At 39.4% G+C, this 11,399-nt stretch overlaps 1 long non-coding RNA gene across 1 annotated transcript; it reads left to right on the forward strand.

The window, feature by feature from the left end:
- Positions 1 to 4,357: 4,357 nt before the first annotated feature.
- LOC135450345 (uncharacterized) lies at positions 4,358 to 9,903 on the forward strand. The gene is made up of 3 exons (XR_010441038.1): positions 4,358 to 4,385; positions 4,594 to 4,670; positions 8,717 to 9,903. It is a non-coding gene; the product is annotated as an uncharacterized LOC135450345 (long non-coding RNA).
- Positions 9,904 to 11,399: the final 1,496 nt, after the last annotated feature.

Here is an 11,399-nt window from a genome sequence, read left to right on the forward strand (position 1 = left end):
TTTGGTTGCTAGAGTTTTCAAGGTGACCTCTGCTCTCTTACATAAGGAGTCTCGGCTGGTCAACCTCCTTTAAAAAATCGCAAGGAAAAAGAGAACTGGCTCCAACAATTTTGACCCCATTGTCTGGGTCCATGTGGGCCACATCTCTGATGGAGGGAAATGTCCAAATGAGCAACTTCAGACGCTTAGACCTTAGGGCAGGTCTCATAATGAATTAAAACTCTGGCTTTGGGCTACATGCTTCCCAGCTGACTGCTTTTATTCCTCATAAAGAATGCTGTGGGCACAAGAGCCCTGTGTTTGTTGTGGCTTTGTGAAGAAAGACACTTAAAAATACATAAAATTTGGCCAGAATACTGGGAAAATGCTTAAAGCAGTAGCTCAGTAATGCGTTTGGTAGATCAGTCAAAGGCAAAATTAGACACTGACCATCTATATTCTTAGAAGGAAACAAGAAACTTATGAGCACTGCTGTTTGCTGCAATTTAATGAAACATGCATAATTCAATGAAAATAAAAGAAAATGGTTTTCTGGCTGAAAAGCATGCTTCCAAGACAAAAAGATATGTCACATGTATACTGAAATCACCAAATTAATTTTGAGTTTTGAAATACTAAGCTTTAATTAAAATTGAATTTCAGTAAATGGAAGGTTACAATAGTGCAGATAAAAAAAAAATGTAGAAGGTTTTTTCTAAAAGGATATTAAGACTGTTTCATACCCTTCTAAAAAAGTTTTGAAACATGTAATTTGGTTTCTCAAAACAAGGTTTTGTGCTTTAACTGACGTAATGGTCCTTGAATGTTCTAAACATACATGTGATAATGTTTATCTCCTACATAATTTTTGTCAAACCTAATGCCCTAAAATCCATTAGTAAGGAAAAAGAGTGAAGAAACATTTCTGAAAGATCTGTGTAATGAATGCTGAATGACAGCTACTCAGGAAAACAAATGATTTCTTGGTTTTAAATGAAAATCAAGATCAGCAGATTGCTAGCTTTGCTAAAGAGGGTTGTCATTTAGTACTCAGCCCAGACAAAAAGGATATCAAGTTGAAAGTTTTGTGATTGAGGTGAAGACATGGTCTGATTCACCACACCTCACTTTGGAGTTTTGGATTCTGAATTTCAGAGATTTTTTCCTGAATGAAGAGAGTAAGTATTTTTGTGAAATGAAAATTCACTTACCCACCTCTTTCCCTTATAGGAACTATCCAGGGTTGGTGATTGAACTACTACCCTGGGCATCCCGTTCCCATGCTTGAAAACCCTCTCAGTGAAGAAATTTTTCCCCATGTCCAATCTAAATGTCCCCTGGTGCAACTTGAGGCTGTTTCCTCTTGTCCTATTTCTTTTTACAACCTCCTTTCAGGGGGTTTCAGAAAGTGATAAGATCTCATCTGAGCCTTTTTTTCTCCAGGCTAAACACCCCAATCTCTCAGCAGCTCCTCATGGAATCTGTGCTCCAGACCCTTCACCAGCTTCTCTGCTCTCTGGACATCTTCAGGAATGGAGATGAAGCCAAAGAGCAAAGAAAACCATCTTCTCTGCTGAAGCACTGCAAGCGTGTTCTCAGGAAGCCTAAGGGAGAGAAGGTTTGTCAACCAGGAAAGAGAGTGGAGAAGAAAATAATTGGGAAAAGTTCTCAATTCCCATGGCACTGCTCTGCTTTCTGCCAGGTATCTGTTTCAGGAATGTTTATCATCCTGGTAGGAGTCAGTTATCAAAAATTATCAGTTTATGATTAATTTTTAAAAATTGTTTTCATTACATATTCCCAAAGGCAGCAAAGGCCAGAGACTGTCCTGAAGCCTGGAAATCAGTGCAAGAATTTCAACTTTCCATAGGTTAGCTTTGATATTTCTTTTCCCCCTGACTTGTGGGCTTCATACCAGAGAAACAATCAGCAGAAAACCAGCTAATTTGACCACAGAAATAAATAACTCAATACTCTAATTTTTTCTTACCTGTCCACATTTAATTTCCAGGAAGAAGGGAGTGTGACCCCCTTTGGGAGTCTGTTCCCCTTGCTTGAGTTAACACAATAAAGTCAATTTTCACACAGAAGGCTATTTCCCAGCTGCTAGAAGTAGATACTTAGCTGCTTTTAAAACTTGAGGAGTTCTGTAATTGAAACACTAAGTTATTCTGTGCACAAAAAACCTCAATCAGTTGCTGCTCACAGAACAGATGCCAAACTTTTAGGTTTGTGTTATTTGTTTCTTTTTCTGTTGAAAACTCTACAGAAAACTGAATTTTTCTTCAAAAAGAGGAAAAACCCCACATTTTTTCCTAGTTTGATAGTCCTAGAGGATATTTTTTTTTTCCCCATGATCATGTTGAAATGACGTGGTTTGGTCTATTGCTGCAAATGAGCAGATTTTATGTTGAATGTATTCAACACCATCAGAGTTATTTTGAACTGCAATAATATTGTATAGTATCTGGAGTTCATACTAAACATAATGTTTACCAAAGTTAATGCTCACAGCTAGAGAAGTGTACAGATGCGTTTAGTCCTTCTGTATTGGAAAGGGTACATACTTTTTAAAACTTCTCTTGAAATACAAAATAGCATTAACAGCTGTTTGCACATTGGTATGTATATATCTTCCAGTGTGTGTGTTCTCCTGATCTCTGAAGCTGGCTAAGAAATAACTAGATAATTATTTTAGAAAGTGTGTCTTGCTTTAAAAGTTTTCAAGATATTAAAATAAATGAGCCACTTATAAAACATAATGCCTTCTAAACCCACTGACTTTTGAATATATCATATCTAATAATTTATAATCTTTCTTGAGGGTATATGTTAATTTTCTTACAAGAACTACAGCCCAACTTCTTAAAGGTATTTTACTTTCTAATTCCCAGGGAAATCAGCATGGATTAGGGACTTAAATTGGCATTAGACTTTTAAATAATTTTGAGAATCTGGATATAGTCTCTTAACCACAATGGCATTTATAACAATTAAGAAAAATAATACTCGACTTATAAGTATAAAGTAGTTTTCATAATTGCCTGAGAGATATCTGTCAATGCACCAAAGGCAGTCCCTGCAATCTGGGAATGCTCAGCTGTTTATTGAAAGGACTGAGCAGCAGGACTGAGCCATGGCCAGCACCTGGATAAAGGTTATCTGTTAAAAAATGAAGAAATCTTTCAGTTGCTGTCTGCTGGCTCCTGAGGGACCCAGTGAATGTCACCAGTGCTGTCTGGCCACAGACCTTAGCACTGTGTCTTATCCATGTTGACAGCTAGCTTAGGTCGCTTGTCCTGATCCCAGTCCAGGCCATCTGCTTGTCCCATCTTCCCATAACTTCATTCAAATGCTGCATCCTGTTTAGGTTTTGTGTTGTTTTCTTGACCCTTGAAATATTTACTATATGCTACTAAGTGACAGTTTTCTTCTGCCCCAAAGGTGGCTGCAATCATCTCTGTGGTGGCTGAAATCATCCTTGGGCAACGTTCACCTTCATTAAACACTCATGGGCACTCAGATGAAGGTGGTGAAGATGGTCTGCAGGGAAGAGAGTATTTCCTTTCATTAAACACTCATGGGCACTCAGATGGAGGTGATGGAGATGGTCTGCAGGTAAGAGAGGATTTCCCACCTGCCCAGCTGACACAGGTGGCTGAATTATGTGGGCTGGTGTAAGTATGCATATATACACACAGCCATATTTATATAGCTTTATATAGCTTGTAAAAGCACTGCATTCTCACCAGGCCATTGTGAGTTTTTCCATTTCTGCTGCTAACTTTGTACAACACAGCATTCCCATGCATTTGCTTTAACAGTCACTTTCTTTTTTATCCAGAAACTGTCTTTTCAATTAGCTGCTGCTAATTAAAAAAACCTAACAAATATCCAGACTGTTCTGAAAATTGGTGATAGTCTATGTATTAAATGAATAAGGACAAGTAGAAGTTAAGCTCATTAAGGCTTACAGGGGTTAACGAGCAGGAACATTAGTTGAGAATTGCTCAGAATTTTAAAGAGGGACTTCACTGGAATAAGAGCTAACACAGAGGCTGGACCTGAAGAGGTGTGTGGGGACATGAGCAAAATATCACAGGGGAGGGCAAGGAGTTACAGACATCAGTTTCTTTTATGACATGGCCAGTATGTTGTGAGTACATAGGCTGGGTTTCCCTCTGATGAAAGAAGGGTGAGTGGCATTAACTGTGTCCTGAAATGGCTGACAGCTGTGAGACTTGTGGAGAAAACACTTTTGCATGGAGGCCAAGCACAACAGGGCCAATAGTGCAGCTAATCACAACCATTTGTGTCTGTCAGGAAAATCAGGAAAACAAGGCTTTTGGGGGACAGTGTGGCCAGCAGGAGGAGGGAAGGGATTCTTCTCCTGTACTCAGCACTGGGTAGGCTGAACCTTGAGTCCTGTGTCCAGTTCTCAGCCCCTCAGTTTAGGAAGAATGTTGAGATGTTGGAGTGTGTCCAGAGAAGGGAAACAAGGCTGGTGAAGGGTCTGGAAGACAGTGAGGATCAGCTGGGGGAGCTGGGGGTGTTTAGCCTGGAGAAAAGGAGGCTCAAGGGCAGATCTTATCACTTTCTACAACTCCCTGATAGGGGGCTGTAGCCACGTGGAGGTTGGACTCTTCTCCAGGAAACCTGGGATGAGGAGAACACAGCCTCAAGTGGGCCAGGTGAGGTTTGGAGGAGATCAGGAAGAATTTCTTCACTGAAAGGGTGGTTAGACATTGGAATGGGGTGCCCAGGGAGGTGGTGGAGCCACTGCCCCTGGAGGTGTTTAGGGAAAGACTGAACATGGCACTCAGTGCCATGGTGGGATTGACATGGTGGTGTTTGGTCATAGGCTGGACTATGATCTGAGAGACCTTTTATAAGCTAATTGATTCTGGGATTCTGTATGCAGAGAGGAATTGCTAATTGCTACAATATACTAAACTATGTTACTACAGAAAAAGTGTTATATATATGTATGTACACACACACGCAGGTAAAAAGCACGTCGTGTTTTATCTAACTGCTGAGCCTGTGCTCCATACCACACTCTGGCACACTGCAGCATTCCCAAACAGCTCTCTTAATGTCCAAACTGTCAATTGCAATAATCTCCAGGCCAGGTTATTTAAAATAAGCAGAGAAAAACCCTGAACCAAACCAAATTAAACAAACCAAATTAAACAAACCTGTTTCCCTATTGTTTCAAACAGACCCAACTAGTTAATGCCCATAAGTTAATAAATGTTTCATAAATTGGGTTCAGCCACACAGATGCTGTGACTGATGTATCCAATAGAATTTGTATTCTGCAGTAAGGTGACCACTGTTTTTGTAAGGCAGCACAAGATGCTTGCATTGGCAGGAGGAAGGTAATAAATGTCATTTCAATTCTTCCAAATGTGGATGATAAGTGGTAATATGAGGGTGACTGGGAATAGGAAAACCAAATCTAGGTAGAAGCATAGGTAGAAATGGCAATTAGACAACAGCAAAATTGAGCCAAACCAGACCTAACAGCAGCAAAGATACTTATTTTTTTTTAAATAGAGTACTTAATTAGAAAAGACTGCATTCTTCATGTACATACAGATAATTCATTCTTGAATTAGGCATTTACAAAAGATGTTTGCTATTTTCATCCTCTCTGAGAAGTGGCTGATGGTTTTAAGGTTCTCTGTAAGAGGGGGCTTGGCTGGTTTTAGATAAAGTAATGGGTTTTCTTTGCATAAAAATACTAAACTACTTGTATTAAAGACTTGAACTCTCAGTCTCAGGGGAACCAGTGACATTTACCTCAGGTGTTGACCACACTTTCAGCGTATTTGACTGCCACCTGGTACAAATTCTGCTAGGGGTAGAGTGCATTGATTATTCCAGAGGAAGCTTCCTCTAGTAGTCAGCTGAGAAAGAAAACAAATCCCTGATGGCTTGCAAAGGTCTTGGCTTTTTCCTGATATTTTTAGGTAAGCTGAAGTATGAGGTCTCTGAGGCTCAACAGTTTCATCCTAGCTTCCCTGGGACCTGGAATCCTGTATTACAAAATACCTAAATAGGACTAGCTCTTTTAATCTTATCTGACCTTTGCTGCACAGATGTGTTTTTGTAATTCTTCATTGGTGATAACTTGTCTGCACTACACTCTGTGTGTGGGGGGGAAGCATTAATAATAATTTTAAAAGTATCCACTGAGTTCTCAGTGGAATGGTTGCATTTGAAATTATTCTTTCCTTTTTCTTATGTCCTGTATTTTAGGATCAATGAGTAAACAGAAGAAAATTAACCTTAATCTAGCTCATTTGTGTGCATCTTACTAACCTCGAGTATGTAAGGAAATGTGTCTGAACAAAGATGGAGATTATCAATATTAAAAGGTCATTTTCATTATAATTAATATATGGGAGCATAACTGGGGTTCTGAGGGATGCTGTGGTAACTATTTTTGTTTGGAGCCCAGGGAATGGGAAGCAGCCAGTTTGAGTAGCACAGAAATATTACAGGAAGTTCCTTTGAAATGGTGACTTATTGTTTGGAATTGCTATATAAGGCTGGGTTCTCCACGAGTGGCACCATCTTTGCACAATATAAAAGCAATCTTCTGCCCCCAATAGATGGATCAAAATGGGACAGCCAGCAAATGCTTTACAAAAGCCAAACCAAATGCCAGAAAATCTCTAATCTGTCTGCAGAAAGATGCCACACTTCTGATAAGCCTGGGCCATGACCCAGTCTGTCTTGAATCCTAAACTGGGCAGTTTGTCAGCCACAGTCCAGCCCTCCTCTGGCTCAGGGTGTAAGGGAGGATTAGCATTCATTTCAAGGGCCCAAAGGCCACATTGCTAGATTTTGTTGGCTGCTTTTTTTTTAAGCAGTAGCTGGAATTTCTCACAAGTAACAAAGCACATGGGGTCTTGGATTTGGGCAGGGTGCTATGGAGGTCTGCTGCTTAACTTTTGGTGCTGACTTGCGCTAAGGTCTATTTCCTTGATGGAGGGATTGGTTCCTGAGTCTGCTATTTGAGGCACTTTTTCCTGATTTGTGATTTATTCTTTTCCTTCATGGGAAATTACATCAATTTGTTACAGATCAGGACCATTACAAGTGCAAAAATCCTCTTTTGAGATTTGTACAGACAGTTTTGCAGATATTTGATTTCTTGAGTAGGGGAAGGTTTCTGCATAGAAAGCTCATAAAAATTGAGGAGTTTGTAACAAAGAATGTAGTGCCATGCTTATTTCAAGTCTTAATTTCTTTAACATGATTTGAAAAGCACCCCATCTTTTTTGGTATATGTCTGACTTGTTGAGTGAGAATTTACAAAGGAATGTTCAAACCAAATTTTGCAGACAATGCCTGTAGATATTTTGACTACTGGGCAGGGGTTTATACCTTTTTATTTTAAACTACTTTCAGGCTGATTATAACTGAGGGGAGATGGAAATGTGTAATATTTTCGGTCCTCTGATCCGTATGTGGGAAGAGTGGGTGTACAAACATTCTGAATATTGCCCACCAGGGCCATTATGAATTGTTAGTGGTGGCCAACACCACAAACACATCCCCTGTGGGTCAGTCCTGTCATGCAGGAACACTTTGTCTTCAGGAATCAGGAATGCATTACCATAATGGCTTCTAAGGCAAGTGCCACTGACGCTCTGAATACTTTAGTAGATGCTCTGAGCTACTGCAGGGTATGAAAGCCTCCAGGTGAGAGAGCTAGGATGATATCTTCAAAGAACTTCTTCAGAACTGAGAATATTCAAAGTTGCCTTGAAGATATTTTTAAGTCCACACTTTTCCCAGTAAGTAGTCATCCTTTGCTTAGGTATCAAATATTTTAGCAAATTTGCTTGAAATTCAACAAAGTTTTGACAGAAAAGAATAAAAGATTTTTTTTCTAAAACTAACTATAAAATGGGAGGGAAGATAATTAGGAAAGAAAATATGCAAAATAAACAGCACTTAGTAAAATTGAATAAAATATATATTTTTAATTAGTTTTGCTAATGAACTCTCTAATGATAGAAAGTTACAGAGTGAATTAACAAGGGTGTTTTGCTCCACTGTCTTGAGAAAAATACATTATTTAGAGAACTTTTGTAGAAAATAATTTTGAAAACTCTGGGATTTAGTCATATAATCTAAAAAACCTGGGTTTACTGTAATATTTTCTTTGAAGACTTTTCCTTACATGAGTGAAGAAATCAAAGCACAAAGTTTCACCAGAAGAAGAACAAACAAGGTCCAGTTTTGCATGGCTTTGAATGTTCAGATTGAATGATCTGTTCTCAACTAATGAAATCCAGGATTAAGCTTTTCCTGGAGCTGGTTCTAGCAGCTCTCTTTGAGCAGCCCAGAGCAGGAGTTCTTTTTTCCTACCTCACACTTTCTCTGTGCTTTCTGGAAACTGGAAGGAACATGAATTTGTTGAATCCGTGCCCTGCCAAATGCCAGAACGAAGGATGCTCGTGTGCTTGGAGGCGGCTCCCAGGTGGAACACCAGTAGATGGCGCTTGGGAATGTGCAATCTGCACGCTCGGGAGAAAAGTGAATTATTTCTGCCTCAGTTGATAAAGGATAACAGCTGAGACATGACTGTCCTAAAGTAAAACCATGGTAACACGATGACCCGTAATTTCTTACAACAGAGCGAAAGAGAACCTTTTTATTTATTTTTTTTCAATACACCTGGAAATATTTGACTCATTTTATTTCTCTCTCAATACAGAGATCCCCGATGGCTCTTGGAAGACTGGCAATGTTTGTCTTTTCTTTGGGGTTCAGAAACCTTAGAGGAAGATTCACGTGGATGATGGGACCTCCCCTGAAGCTCCATCCCCTCTCACAGTGGTGTTTCCTCCCTTTCTGGTCAAGGCACCCCTCCAGCTCCTGCAGGAGAGCTCTGCACAGGACAGAAGGTGGAGATGGTCTTTGGAGGGTGGCAACAGCAAAAGGACATTAAATTAGGACTGGTGGTGGTGATGGTGGTGCGAATCAACGCTGAAGCAGCTGCACCTCTCCCTGTGCTTTGATCACAGCTATCCTGCAACAAGACACGTGGGATGATGCTGTGCTGAGTGCCAGGGAAGTGCCTGCCTGGCACTAAAAAAACACAGGAAGCGTTTTCTACCTGTCAGCATTGTCTGCTTTAAGGGAAGGGCAGTAAAAGTCTGCTGCCTTTGATGGCCTGGTCCCCACACTTTGTCCAAAGCTCTGCCACCAATGCTGTAGTGCTGAAAGGATTTTAAGCTAGCTTGGATTTTTTTTTCATTCCATTTCTGCACTGCAGAGGTCTAGTAAGCTAAATGTCCCATATCCAGTTACTCCATTACACAGCACAGGCTGGGCATTTGTTGTGACGGAACAAATAGCAGAAAAGGAGAAAAATGTCAGGTGTAGGAGAAAAATGTCAGGTGTAGGGGGATGTGTGGAATTTATGCAATTTTTCATAGATACGACTTAGCATTTTCCTAGAAACTTCACCACAAAGACCTCAGAGCTGTAGATGGAGGCAAACAGCTTTGCTTTAATGTGAGAAAGAAATTCAGCCAGCGCTTTGCCAGAGTAATGGGCAAAATTATGCAGCTTTGTCCCCTGAAAAGGCTGGCATTGCAACGGGCCTTTTTATCCCAAAGGAGCAGCTGAATAATATTTTTGACAGCTTATTGTGAAGAAAATGCACAGTGTTTTTGAGAAGGGGTTTGTTTTCCTTTCACATAGTTGCAAACAGTCTCACCTTTTCTCCATTGATGCATACCATATATCTGAGCACCCCTTTCTAGCCTCATTAATATGGCATATTGCATATTGTGTAGAAGATTTTGAATAACTTACTCATGGAAATGTTGACAAAATCTTCACATTTCTGCAAATTTTATATATGCAAATAAATCACTGCTTTTCCTTTAAAACTGCATCCAGGATTCTTATTATTCTCCAGATTTACGTTTGTTTTCTATAAACCTTTCTCTTCCAAGTGGCGTCAGAAACACTAATCCGTAAAACCTTGAAACCAATCTTGATGACCCAAATCCGAATTTTCATTTTATAATGGCTTAGAATATTGGTTCAAATGCAAGTATATCAGTGAGAATTTTTCCATGAATCAAAATCACACAGAGACACTTAGTGTGCAAGTGTACATGTTTGTTTTCTATTCCTTAAAAGAGGCAATATTCCTGCTGTTTTCAGTTCATATTGGAACAGGTACTAAACATTTTGGCCAAGTTGCACAGTGAGTTAGTTTTAGTGGAACAGATTTCAAAGGGTTTTACTACACTGTGAATTCTTCCTGCATTTATATAATTTAAATCCTGAAGAGAGATCAAATCGTTCATTAACCTCCCACAATTAGCCCTAAAATATTTTATGACATTTAGAGCCTTCTACATGCAGAGAGGTGAAAAAGGTAAATAGAGAGAGAAGAGTGTGGGTGAGAAAGGGAGGGAATATCTCATTTAGGTCTAGTTGACCCTTGAGCACAGATTAAATGGATGAAGAAGAAAAGTGAATAACTGCAAAAATAAAAAACCAGAGAATTTGATATCTCTCTGGAGGATGAGGGTGAGAATGAATGTATGTTAGGATGCTTGACAATTCTCAGAATTTAGAGCAAAGCTGGCTACCATTCAGCAAAACCAGAGGACTGTACAAATCTGCAAAAGTGATAATCTTTCAAAAAACAAATCTGTGGGTAAGATAGGAAATTATCTGGGGAAATTCCTGCTGAGATATTGTGGCAATGGTTTAGAAGGTAATGCAGTAGCTGTAATCCCATGGAAAGTGTATATTAATAACAAGGGAATTTAGTTCTGGGAGAAATGACCTGGTTGGGTTAACAAACTGCGTCACTATCTATTACTTGGTAGAGAAAAATATAAGCAGCTAATTAATGCTTTGGGGACTTAGGAGGAAGAAAAAACAACAATGAAAAAACCCAAACCACAGTTCTCCTTCTTCCCCAGGAATAAGGAAATGCAGGAGGTAGAAAATGATTTATTACTTTATGCTATTTTATTTCAGCCAGAACTTTGTCAGAGGGCTACGAAGTGTAACTCAGCTTTAATCAGTGTAAATTTTGAGCTTGATTCATTTCTGAGTAGCGTTAAATTTCACTGGGTTTATAATCACATAAATGCAGAGCGCTCAAGGTGATCTAGTCCTTAATAGTTACCAGTGAATTTGGCCCAGACATTGCATTAGTTAACTGTACCATAAGGATGCTAATGAGGGGAAGAGTAAGTCAGTAATTCTTTGCCAGCATAATTCCAATGAACTCTGAAGGAATTTATTGTGCTGTAGATTGTTTCTTCTGAATAGCATAGTCTGTAGCCCAAAATAGCAAAAAGAACTTTTTGTTGGGTGGAGAAAGTTAAGATACATATTTAGAAATAGAGATTATTTATAGATAA

This window comes from Zonotrichia leucophrys, chromosome 7 (assembly GCF_028769735.1).
Source record: "Zonotrichia leucophrys gambelii isolate GWCS_2022_RI chromosome 7, RI_Zleu_2.0, whole genome shotgun sequence".
NCBI lineage: Eukaryota > Metazoa > Chordata > Aves > Passeriformes > Passerellidae > Zonotrichia > Zonotrichia leucophrys.